Genomic DNA, 13,868 nt, shown 5'->3' with positions numbered 1-13,868 from the left:
GTTAATGCACCTGAGAACTTCCAGGTATACCAGCTTCCTAACTATATGTAAGGCATTGTTCACGATGCGAAGGATGTACACAGATATGATACAGTTCCTGCCCTTGGAAGCCTTCTGTATGTCTATCAAATTATATCATTAAATTCAACAATGACTCATTGGGCATTTATTATGAATAGGACATTTTATAAGACTGCATGAGATACTCTGTCCTTGCTCTCAAGATGAATAGGATCTTTTTTTCCCCAATAGTTTGACATTTCTAGTGAAAAAAATATACATAGACTATTACAATTGTTTGTGGGTTTTTTTTTCCCCCACTCTGTTTTTTCTTTCAGTTTTATTGAGAAATAACTGACATTCATTACAGTATAAGCTTAGGCATACAGCATCATGGTTTGATTTACATATATTGTGACTATTTTTTAAGTTATCAAATTTTCTCATTTAAGCCACCTTTTCTGTGTGTGTCTATTTAGAGAGCCTTTTGAAAATGAATTAAAGATCTTTGAATTCTTCAATCTGTTGACAAACTCTTGAGAATGCGGAAGAATCTCCAGATAACCAGTATGTTTTCTCCTAGGAACAAACTTCAGAGCCTCTTCCCAACTACCAGTGTTTTTCAGACATAACAAAATACGCATCATTTGATCTAAGGTGAGATTTTTGGTACCAGTGTCCCAATGTAAATATCTATCTAATGGAAGGCATTCTGTTGCCAGCTTCAGCCGTTTTGCCTTGGCTAGGGATGTGCCTGTCTGCATAGCCTTATCAACGAAAGATCCCACTATATAAATTTTATCATGCTTGAAAGTAGTCATAACATTGGGAGAATCTGCAGTAAATATATAATACTATCCTTTGGGAGTAAATCTACATGAAACTTTTCTGTTGCTGTTAAAAGCAATTTGTCCCATTTTTCTCCGTAACGTTTAATTAACTCTTTATGATAAGCACCATCTATTTTAAGGTTGCAGAAATAAAGATGGAAAGGATCAACATCTCTTCTGTTCCATCCTCCACTTTCTAAAAGTTGGGAAACAGTATTCTGGAGTTCTTTTGGTTTCATATAATTATCATAATCCATGTCAAAAACCAAAGGTTGTCCAAACTGCATGGCCTGAGCACCTTTCCAGCCCATGGCTATGTACACTAATGTACATTCTTGTCTCTCCTCTTCTCAAATGGAAAGTTTTTTAAGGCAATGACTCTGTGATGCTTGTTTTTTTATATTTCTAATACCAAGTGTAATCCATAGGGATATATATTTAAGGAGACTATATGACTACTGAGGAAAATAGACATGAAATTTTTTTTCAATAAAGTGTGATCAGTGCTATAATAGAGGTACTATCAGGTACCAAAGAAGGATAAAGGACTAATAACTCACCTACAAAGAGTAATAAATGCCAATTGAATAAACGAATAAAAATACTAAAGTGAAGTTGCTTGAAATTTAGGAGGTTAAATTATTACTTTTCATTACACCTTATAAAATAGCTTGAATATTCAAGTGCCATTGCATTTTGGAGCTAAGATTATCATTTTTATCTGTACTCACTACAATGTCTTAATAGTTGGATTTTGTTTTTCTTCAACCACAACAATGATCATTTGTCCTCAAATCGAAGAAAGCATAAAGTGATCCCATAGAACCAAAGAAATGCTCTCTTTGAGTCATTCTTTTGAATTGAAACTTGAGGAATTTTGTGCTGGTGGAATTGTCTTAGATAGAAATGTTTTGAGAATTTGAATCAGGCATCAATGGAGCTATCAGAGGGGGCCAATGGAGGGTGGGTTACCCAGTAAATACGTATCGTCTATTATGTGCCAGGCACTCTACTAGACCCTGGTGAGGAACAGAGAGTAATACATTGGTTCTGGCCAGAAGAAGCTCACAATAAATAGACATATGAATGAACAGGGCAAGAACAAACTTCAAATCTGGGCTACCTTTTGGTTTATTGTCATGCAATCATGCACTCTTTACTGTAAGCTAGTGGTTCTCAAACTGTGGACCCTAAACCAGAAGCATTAGTATCATCAGCAAACTTGTCAAAATGCAAATTTTCAGGCCCCAGGTCAGATTTATTGGTCCTAAATCTGGGGGTGGGCCCCTCAATCTGTGTTTTAACAAGTCCTGTAAATGTTCCTGATAATGCACACTCAAGTTTGAGAACCACTCACCTTGCCCAGCTCCTTGCCCTTTTACCCCAGACACCAGGACTACAACCATCACTAAAATCATGTCTTCCTACTCATCATGTAAATTAAGAAACTGGTGACATGGTTATGTACATTAAACATGAGCCCCATAATTTAACATTTATTAGTCACTTAAACACCAATATTTCTTCCCACCAATTTACAGTCTTGGTATAGTTTCTGTGGCAGCCTTTTTCCCCCCTCACTTTCTGTAATGCCAGTCACAGTGCTTCATACCGGGTGAAAATATAAAAGAAAGTGCTTTTAAAATCCTCAGAGATCTCCTGTATATTCTTTGCTTATAAACTTAGCTTTAGTCCAAAGGAATTATGACCATAGTACAAAATTCTGGCTTCCTATAGACTTGTAAATGTCAACATGAAGAGGAGGCAGACATAAAGAGTACAGAGTCAACTAAATATAAGACTATTTTCTCCTCCAAAGTAAGGACTATTTAGAGATGCCATTCTATTTCATAATGAGTAGTGGCGGCAGCACCTGTGATTATTCAAACCAATTTAAAGAAGAAAAGTGGTACTCCGTTACAACTAATCAGACTTCAGTTTATTTTCTGAAGTCTGTTAGGGTGTTTTAAGAAATCGGTGTGCCCAAAAATAGACTCAAAATGGACTTAAATGTGAGACAGGAATCCAATCAAAATCCTAGAGGAGAACACAGGCAGCAACCTCTTCAACCTCAGTCATAGGAACTTCTTCCTAGAAACATTGCCAAAGGCAAGGGAAGCAAGGGCAAAAATGAACTACTGGGACCTCATCAAGATAAAAAGCTTTTGCACAGCAAAAGAAACAGTCAACAAAACCAAAAGACAACCGACAGATTGGGAGAAGATATTTGCAAATGACATATCAGATAAAGGGCTAGTATCCAAAATCTATAAAGAAGTTATCAAACTCAACACCCAAAGAACAAATGATCCAATCAAGAAATGGGCTGAAGACATGAACAGACATTTTTCCAAAGAAGACATCCAAATGGCCAACAGACACATGAAAAAGTGCTCAATATCGCTCAGCATCAGGGAAATCCAAATCAAAACCTCAATGAGATACCACCTCACAGCAGTCAGAATGGCTAAAATTAACAAGTCAGGAAACGACAGATGTTGGCGGGGATGCGGAGAAAGGGGAACCCTCCTACACTGTTGGTGGGAATGCAAGCTGGTGCAGCCACTCTGGAAAACAGGATGGAGGTTCTTCAAAAAGTTGAAAATAGAGCTACCCTATGATCCAGCAATTGCACTACTGGGTATTTACCCAAAGATACAAATGTAGGGATCCGAAGGGGTATGAGCACCCCGATGTTTATAGCAGCAATGTCCACAATAGCCAAACTGTGGAAAGAGCCAAGATGTCCATCAACAGATGAATGGATAAAGAAAAGGTGGTATATATATACAATGGAATATTATGCAGCCATCAAAAAACCAAAATCTTGCCATTTGCAACAACGTGCCTGAAACTAGAGGGTATGATGCTAAGCAAAATAAGTCAATCAGAGAAAGACATGTATCATATGATCTCACTGATATGAGGAATTCTTAATCTCAGGAAATAAACTGAGGGTTGCTAGAGTGGTGGTGGTGGGTGGGAGGGATGGGGTGGCTGGGTGGTAGACATTGGGGAGGGTATGTTCTATGGTGAGTGCTGGGAATTGTGTAAGACTGTTGAATCACAGACCTGTACCTCTGAAACAAATAATACATTATAAGTTAAAAAAAAAAAAGAAGAAGATAGTAGGAAGGGAAAAATGAAGGGGGGGAAATTGGAGGGGGGAGACGAACCATGAGAGACTATGGACTCTGAGAAACAAACTGAGGGTTCTAGAGGGGAGGAGGGTGGGGGGATGGGTTAGCCTGGTGATGGGTATTAAGGAGGGCACGTACTGAATGGAGCACTGGCTATTATATGTAAAAAACAAAACATGGAACACTACATCAAAAATAAAAAGAAATTAAAAAAAAGAAAGAAATGGGTATGCCCACTGTCATTAGATCCACCTCACATGTCCGTCTAGCATAAATACCTGTCTTAGAGGAGAAGCAAGAGGCACGATAGAAACCTCTGTGATTTCTCAGCTACAGTCTTGTTGGTGAAACTAATAAGATAACATCCTCTCTGAATTCCTTTGAGGAAGAAGTGAAAAAAAAAATGCTGGAGATACATTAAACAGGAGATGCCCCCATGGAACTTCATCAATTCTACCCAGGAGTTCAGAGGTGAATAGAAAGGTAGAGAACTTGGGATTGGAGATTTTGCCTTTTCTCTAGTCTCCTTCCTTGATATTAATTCATCAGCCATATGGAACTCTCAGCCAGGAAGGCATGAACACAATAAACTAGCCTAAATAGGAATTTTACTCTACAAATACATGTAAGTAAGCAAAATTTAAACACAAAGTTTATTACAACACCTCTACTTAGGAATTCTTTATATTTTGGGTTATTTTGTTGCCTTTCCTAACTTCCTATCTTGTGTGACTTAACTATTATTATCCCTCTACATCCAGTCCAAGAATTAAACATTTTGTAGAATACACGTGTGGCAGAGTTTGTTGGCTCCTCAATAGACCACCCTTCTTCCCTATGAACAGGACCTCTAGCTAAAAAGTAGTCTGAGCAGAAGGAGTCCCCAACCACAGTTCATGAGGATGAATCATAACTGGTCTATGTAAGTCATGGAGGTTTCATTTGATTTGTCAGTAATTGCTTTGGACTCAGCACAAGAAATGGATTCAGTCCATTTCTGACTAATGACATTCAAGAGAGAGTTTGAGGAAGAGCTTCCTTTCTGAGAAGAAAAAGAGCTGTCTTCTTTGTTAGGATACTGATGTGAGGATATCTCCATGAGATGACAAGGGTAAGAACTAAAGGAAACAGCTGAGGATAGAAGAATGGAAGGATAACAAGACCCTGGGGGTTTTGGTCGTATCTTTAAGCTGTTGAACCAATATCTTCGACTACCCACACTCGACTTCTTGCTTGGGGAACAAAACAAACCCCTGTTTGTTGAAGACATCATTGGTTAGGTTTCCAGTTATATGCAGCTTAACATGTTTCTGACAGTATGAAGTATATATTTCAAAATTGTTTCCAGGCTGACTTCATTTGAAGTCCAAAAGCAATAGCCACATTGCCAGGGTATATGCCCTATGGAACTGGGCAACATCTTTCCACTAATCAGAGAAAGTGAAGTGTGAGCCTTCTCTTAGAATCCAAAAATAGGGTTCTAGGTAGTTTTTGCCATAAGTATCTTTGCCACAAGGATTTTTGCCACATACGTTTTCACTGTATAACTAAATGGTCATAAGATGGTTTTTCTGTAGAAAAAGGTACTTGATGTGAAAATTATGGCAAAAATGGTTCCATTTTAAAAGAATGTGGATATTCATTAATCATGAGGTAAAAACTAATTTCCATTTCACTCAGTCCCCCATGAGGATTTTCAAACTTTTCAACATGGTAAACTCACACATCACTGCAGAGGTTTGTATTCATTTCATTCTACAACTTTAGAAATTGTCTTAAGTTTGTCTTCCAGCTCTTCAGTAATTTAATTTCTAAGATCTTCTTTCTCTTTGTTTTTATCTCTTCCTTTCTTTTTCTTTTTTTTTTTTCACCTTGGTTCTTCCCAGATCTAAAGTGTTTTAAAAGTTATTTTCTCTCTGTTCATTAAAGCATTCTTGTTTCTCCCATGGTGAGGTTTTAAACTCAGAGAGTTGGTGCTCCTTCTCTTTTGTTAATGACCTTGGGTATATATTTTTATTTAAGAACGAATGATTAAAGTCCAAGAATAGCTAGAACAGGTTTCTTCTGCTGCTTACTAAGGTATTTTTTATTCTCCATTGGTCGTTCCCTACGAGAATTATAACAAGTTCAAAGCATGTAAGTGTCCACTAGAAGGTTGAATTTAGAGTTTTAGCTGTCAGAGGGCAGGCCCTTCAAAAGCCTGAAGGAAGAGGTCTTTATTCTGGAGCATCTACACTAAGTGCTAGAAGCCTAAGCTCTCTACAGGCAGTTCCTTCCACTTCTTTAGAGCACAATTCTCTCCTTTTTTGCTTTAGGGTAAACACTGTGTTCCAGTCACTCTGCATGTGGAGACTGGGGAGGAACGGGGGCAAAGACATTCGAATTTATCCCACACAAACGTTGTGTTAACCCCGCGGCTCATTTTTGCCTCTTGAGCTTCCACTGCTTCTGACCCCAGAATCTGCCCAGATTCCACCTTGTACATTGACTCCTGTTCCTTCCAGCTCTTCAGCGTGTACTCCGGGCTATGATTCCACCACTAATTTTTATCAGTCCACAGCAACCTCCATTCACTTTCCATCTCCCAGAACTTTGCTGAAATCCCTGTGTCTGGAACATTCCCTTCCATTTCTCTTCACTATACTGAGTTTACTCTTCCTTTTACTTCTAACTTCTCTTTTAGTGGGGCCTCAGGCAAGATAGAAGGTATACCTATTATCAGCCCACAATTTCTCCCATAATTCTCTTATTTTAAGTGTCATTCGTTTCTCCTATCTTCTTACTTTACTTTCTTACTGGCAGTTCCCTCCAGATGCCCTGCTTCAACCCTGATCTATAGGGTTCCTCTGTCTTCTTCCTTCTGCTCTATTCTCCTGCTTCTTTATTACAGAAGCTCAAAATAATCACTTTTGCAATATTACGGGTTTTTTCTGAGGGTGGGAGGAAATATTCAGAGGAAGAAACTGAGAATGAAGCATTAAAGCCAGAGTACTCTTTAGCCATCAGGGAAAAGACAAGGGCTGGTAACACTCATATATTATTAATTTTCACCCTATTACACCTATGTTCTTTCCTGCCTTCCTTCGTTAGTTTATATAATCCTTGAAATACTTGTATACAATTGCAAACCCGGAACACTGAAGATAAATAATACACACATAAGGAGAAAATGAATTATAGTGTTTACCTGATACAACTATAAAATTACATCTGACAGGTAAAGCAATTGGTGTGATGGAACATAGGTTTCAGACGGCGGAGCCAGGGCAATGATTAGCTGAGAGGGATACCGAAGGCTCTCAAGACACATGCTTATTTATTTTGTTTGTTTGTTTGTTTGTTTTAGCTTTTAGTACATACTGCCATTGGCTTGAAGTTATAAAGTAGGTTGAAGATTACAAAATATGAAGGAACCTCCTATAGTTTTAAGCTTTTCAAGGAAGAGAATAAAAGGACCAGACATACTATGCACAGGACTAGAAAGCAGAGGGTTCGAGTGACTGAGAAGATCTGTAGCCTTCATTCTGAAGACCTAAAATAACATCCAGGAAAGCCACACTACAGCCAGCGAGCCTGAGGCTGTACAGTGAACATGCAAGAACTCTGGAACCTTCAGCTTATAATCAAACAGGAGCTATCATTTTTCTCCTCTGTGTTAGACAACTCCCTTGTTTCCGCCTACCCTGAACACTCAAGAAGTTGCACAATGGAAGTGAGTGAGTGAGACTTTCTGGAGTGAACCTCTTTGGCATTGCCCAGAGGCAATCACTGCTGTATTGTGCTACTTGTGGGCAGAAGGAAGAGGGAAGGAGTGAAATCATCATCGTAAAGCTCATAGTAGCAGGCATATCAGGCAGTCACCCCCTTGCTTAAGTTCCATGAGAAGATCTGCACTCTTTCAAACACTGACACAAGTCTGATGTCTTTGTTGTGCAGCAAAGTCACAACTCTGTCTAGCAAATTTAACAAAGATCAGATAAAGTCACTGACTTATGATTAACAATACAGATAGGAAATACCTACTAGATGTGCCTACTTTAGAAAACTTAGGCTTTTCCTTTTAGAAATAGTTTTTTAAAAATAAGTTAATTTCTTTTTCAAAACAATCACTAGTTCACCAAATTTATACATAACCACAGCATAAGGAAAAACACTTATTGCTATAACATTTACTGAAGATCTAATTTGTACCATTCATAGTAGATATAAATACAGGGACTTTCTGACTGAGGAGTACTGAGATTATTTTCTGTAGCCAATAGGATTACTACAGGTCATTCAGGTCAAACTGTCCTGGAGAGTTAGGTTTAAGAATGACTAAAATCTGTCTCTAAATAGAATTTTGTATATTATCATATTACTTTAAGTTTCACCAAATTTTCTTTTCACCTTTTACCAATTCACCAAAGTCCTTTAATTTTCATTAGAGAGAAAAATCTAGTGATTTATTCTTAATCTGTTTTTTTACTAAATTATTTCCAACAGTGCCACATAGCAAGAATTACACATCAGAGAGTCAACAATTAAAGAAATGTGCATATTCAAAAACAATCTATCTAAAGTATACAAAGAAATCTTAAAACTCAACAATAAAGCAAACGAACAATTTGATTAAAAAATAGGCCAAAGACCTTAACAGAAACCTCACCTAAAAAGAGGTACAGGTAGCAAAAAAGCATATGAAAGATGCTCAATGTCATATGTCATATGTCATATGTCATCAGAGAAATGCAAATTAAAACAACAATGAGATACCACTACACCCCTATTATACTGGCTGAAATCCAGAACACTAAAACACCATATTCTGGCAAGGATGTGAAGCAACAGGAACTCTCATTCATTGTTGGTGAGAATACAAAATCATACAGCCATTGTGGAAGACAGTTTGGTGGTCTCTTGCAAAACTAATCATAACCAGGGGTGCCTGGGTAGCTTAGTTGGTTAAGCATCTGACTTTGGCTCAGGTCATGATCTCAGGGTCCTGGGACCGAGCCCTACATTGGGCTCTCCTGCCCCTCCCCCTGCTTGTGCTCTTTCTCTCTGACAAATCAATAAATAAAATCTTAAAAAAAAAAAAAGACATGGTGGAAACTTAAATGAATATCACTAAGTGAAAGAGGCCAATCTGAAGAGGCTACATACTACATACTGTATGTTTCCAACTATATGACATTCTGGAAAAGGTAAAACTATGGAAATGGTAAAAAGATCAGTGAATTCCAGGGGTTAGTGGGATAGGAAGGATGAATAGGTGAAGCAAAGGGTTTTTAAGGCAGTGAACGTATTATTTATGATAACATTATGGTGGATATATGTCATTATAAGTTTTGTCCAAACCCACAGAACGTACACCACCAACAGTGAACTCTAATGTAAATGATGGGCTAACGTAAATGATGGACTCTGGGTGATAATGATGTGTAATGTAGGTTCATCAACTGTAACATATGTACCACTCTGATGGGGAATGTCGATAATGAGGAAGGCTGAGCATGTGTGGGAATAGGGGGCATATGGTAAATCTCTGTACCTTCTACTCAATCTTGCTGTGAACCTAAAAAGGCTATAGAGAATAAAATCTACTAAAAAAAATCAAATAACTTGTTCACCATGACAACTGAGTAGCTTCCAAATGTGAAAAATAAAGCTGCTCCTGAAATTACAATAGAATGATTCAAACTCTCCTACAAATACATCATTTTTAATATTCTGAAGATTAGTGAATTATTTTTTTTTTTAAAGATTTTATTTATTTATTTGAGAGAGAGAGAATGAGAGACAGAGAGCATGAGAGGGAGGAGGGTCAGAGGGAGAAGCAGACTCCCTGCCGAGCAGGGAGCCCGATGCGGGACTCGATCCCGGGACTCCAGGATCATGACCTGAGCCGAAGGCAGTCGCTTAACCAACTGAGCCACCCAGGCGCCCAGATTAGTGAATTATTGCATCAAGCCTCTGGAAGCAGAAACCTGCCAATAGCCAAGAAAAAGACACCTTGTTCTATTCCAGTTGTAGGCAATAACTAGTCCTCCAGGGTGGTAAGGAAAGGATAGGAAACTAAACAGCAAACAGCAGGGGTTGTTCCAATTCTGGGCAAACCTACCTGGGGCCCCAGCATGGTAAGCTTCAACCATTCTCCACTGTAAAGCTCTTCTAGGAAGATGGCACTGAATGGAAAAGAAAAAAGAAAGGCAATTACATGATATATTACTTACACAGACTTTAAAACAATGCTAGAGCCCTCAGAAGTTTCTCTTGATTGGCTTTTAGGTAATAACACCCTTTTTTATGAGATTCAAATTCTTTCCCTTTTGGGTTCACCACTTCGTCGTTGTTGTTGTTGTTGTTTTTACAACACCTGTCAAACTCCTCCCCATATACTTAAAAATTTGTGAAGAAGGTAGATCTTATGCTAAGTATTTTATCATAATCAAATACATTAATACATAAGGTGGGAGGAAACTTCTGGAGGTGATAGACATGTTTATGGCATTGATTGTGGTGACTGTTTCATGATGTACAGTTATGTCTAAACTCATCAAGTTACATATATTAAATACATAGAGCTTTTTGTAGACCAATCAAGACTTTTTAAAAATCTCAAAACAAAAATTCTCAAACCACATTTAATTCTGCCTCTCATTACCATTTATATTGTTTGCAAATAGTTTCTCATTTTTTTCTTAAAGATTTATTTATTTATTTGAGAGAGAGAGAGCACATGTGTGTGCATGTGAGCATGAGTGAGGGCAGAGGCAGAGGGAGAGAATCTCAAGCAGAGTCCCTGCTGAGCACGGAGCCCAATACGGGGCTTGATCTCAGGACCCTGAGATCATGACCTGAGCTGAAATCAAGAGTCAGATGCCCAAGTGACTAAGCCACCCAGGTGCCCCTAGTTTCTCATTTTTATCTCATTATTATAATATATATCCCATCAGGAGTGGTACATTCTAAATTTTAGTCTTTTTTTTTTTTTTTAAGATTTTATTTATTTATTTCACAGAGAGAGACACAGTGAGAGAGGGAACACAAGCAGGGGGAGTGGGAGAGGGAGAAGCAGGCTTCCCGCGGAGCAGGGAGCCCTATGCAGGGCTTGATCCCAGGACCCCGGGATTATGACCTGAGCCGAAGGCAGACGCTTAATAACTGAGCCACCCAGGAGCCCCCTAAATTTTAGTCTTTATTGAGAGGCCCGAATACTACTCGACTAAACTCCCACTGTGTTTTAAATGACCTCAATTTTGTGACTACATCGAAGCAAAACATTCCACTGTCCTGACTGTATTCATTTATACCTTATTTTCTCTTTCTCTTACTCCCTCCCTCCCTGGCCCTAATACTGCTCCTTCCTTCTTCAAAATATATACCCCCCCAACTTTTTAAAGTAGATTCTCGTTCTGATCAGTGCAATCTAACTCAACTATTTTTTTGTCAGCTTCATAGAGGTGTAATTTACATGCAAAATTCAATAATATTATGTGTACACTGAAATACTTTTTTTTTTTAAGATTTTATTTATTTATTTGAGAGAGAGAGAATGAGACAGCACATGAGAGGGGGGAGGGTCAGAGGGAGAAGCAGGCTCCCCGCCGAGCAGGGAGCCCAATGCGGGACTCGATCCCGGGACTCCAGGATCATGACCTGAGCCGAAGGCAGTCGCTTAACCAACTGAGCCACCCAGACGCCCTGAAATACGTTTTGATGAGTGTATACAATGGTAACTGCCATTACAATCATGATACAGAATATTTCCGTCATTCTAACAAGTTCCTTTGTGCCCCTTTGTGGTCAATCCATTCCCCTCACCCAAACCAGTAACAAGTACCAACTATTCTTTCACTAGATTTTAGTCTTTTTTCTAAAAGTTTATATAAATGGAATCATATAGTGTGTAGTTTTTACGTATGTGTTCCTTCACTTAGCATAATATTTTCAAGATTCACCCATGTTGCTGCATGCATCAATTGTTAGTCCCTTTTAAGTTGCTGAGTAGTACCACATTGTATGAATATATCAAAGGATGTTTATTCATTCACCAGTTGATGGCATTTGGATTATATCCAGTTTGGGGCTATTATTAATAAAGCTGCTAAAACATTTTGAGTACCAGTCTTTGTGTGGAAATGTTTTGATTTTTCTTAGGTAAACAACAAGGGTAAAACTGCTGAGTCATATGGTAAGTTTATGTTTAACATTTGAACAAACTGTCAAACTTCTCTAAGTAGCTCCAATGATCCTTCTTCAAGTATAATTTTGCACTTTAACTAGCAATGTATGAGAGTTTCAGTTGTCCCATATCTTTGTCAACACTTGGGATTGTCAGTCCTTTTAATGTTAACCATTCAAGTGGGTATGCAGTGGCAACTCAAAGTGGATTTAAATCTATTATCTTGCTATTTGCTTTTTATTTGCCATTTTTAATTTGTTTCCTTTCCCTTATGTTTCTCTTATGTTTCTGCCTTCTTTCGGATTTACTGTTATTTTATGGTATACCTCAACATACCTCAAATGACCTGTGATCAAGGCCAATGGCTTATGACTCTAGAGACTTTATTCACTCAGTGGGAACTCATTTTATCTCATCATCCACCATCCTAAAATGGATCCACAGAATTTGATCACACATTGTTAACTTAAAGAAGAGATGGCTGGAGTTTGCATTAAGGAAAGAGTAAGAATTAGTGGAGAAGGGATAAGGGAAGCACAGATGTGAAAACCAAGCTGCAAATTCAACTGTTTGTTTTTAAAGCTATAACATAGTCTTGAAGCTGTTTCCTTTTAAGAAAACTATGTAGGAAGGAAAAGGAAAAAAAGTAATTTATTATTATATTTTCAAGTACATTCTCTATTGATGTGATGAATTTTATTAAGGGTAGGTGAAAAGGAAATAATCTTTAAATAAAATACAAAGAATGGTGTCCTGATTCTTGGTAAGTATAGTGTAAATTCAGAGATTAAATTTAGAGGATAACTGAACATGAAGAACCTATGAGTTGTACCTGGAGGGATAACAGCAGAAACATATAGAAATTCAATATGAAAAAGAGGGTGGTGGACAGACACATGGTCCTTCCTCCTGCTGAGATAGATGAATTGGGGAAACATCACTTAAGGGCTTGGAGTGAAGCTGATGAAGCATAGGAAATGAAAAGAGAAAAAAGGAAACAGTGAGTCTGCTGAAGGAGAAGGGTAGGGATTTGTACTTTCTGCAAAGCAGGAGACAGTTCTCTGACACTGATCATAACACATCTATGACTACCTTTCTAAATAGTTCAGTTGTAGGCACATTTATGAATAAAATCCATTATTTAGAGAATGACATGGAGAAGTTAAATGGCCATATTTATATTCTTACAGGGTGGGGAAAATGTGTTATTTTATCTGAGTGTTTATAGTGAATAGACCAAAGAAAATCAAGTCACTGGGATTGGAAAACTTCCTGGCAGGAAAGAACTCTGCATTAGTGAATTTCTTTTATTCTCTTAAGTTTTTCTTTGTGATTTTTCTTGTTTAAGCAATCTCTACACCCAATGTGGAGCTTGAACTCATGAACCCAAGATTAAGAGTTATACGTTCCATCAACTGAGCCAGCCGGGTGCCCCCTTTTTTCTTTTCTTTCCTCCCCTTACTCTGACCCCCATTACCCCATATCTCTTTCTTCTTTCAAGAAACAGTGCACTGGTCCTCAGTAGTATGTAACTGAGGCAAATACAGAATTAGTTAAATTCAATGAAAGTATGCGTGTCTTATATATGTTAAAATAAGGCAATTTCTGTAAAATAGCCAATCATTTCCTCTGCTTTTACTTCTTGACAGACTCCTCTGGAGATATGTAAATTATTGATTCCATCTGGTTTATTGCCATCAGCGCTGCTTGAGTGTTTATTTTCTGAAGGCA

The 13,868-nt window shown here is 38.0% G+C and overlaps 1 pseudogene; it reads right to left on the bottom strand.

Annotated features, from left to right (window-relative positions):
- Positions 1 to 425: 425 nt before the first annotated feature.
- Positions 426 to 2,248, bottom strand: LOC123854133 (tRNA methyltransferase 10 homolog C-like; annotated as a pseudogene).
- Between the last annotated feature and the right edge of the window lie 11,620 nt (positions 2,249 to 13,868).

This window comes from Mirounga angustirostris, unplaced genomic scaffold (genome assembly GCF_029215605.1).
Source record: "Mirounga angustirostris isolate CCGP_5_RB_7025 unplaced genomic scaffold, mMirAng1.0.hap1 SCAF_7, whole genome shotgun sequence".
Classification (NCBI taxonomy): domain Eukaryota; kingdom Metazoa; phylum Chordata; class Mammalia; order Carnivora; family Phocidae; genus Mirounga; species Mirounga angustirostris.
This window is presented reverse-complemented; position numbering and strand designations above follow the sequence as displayed.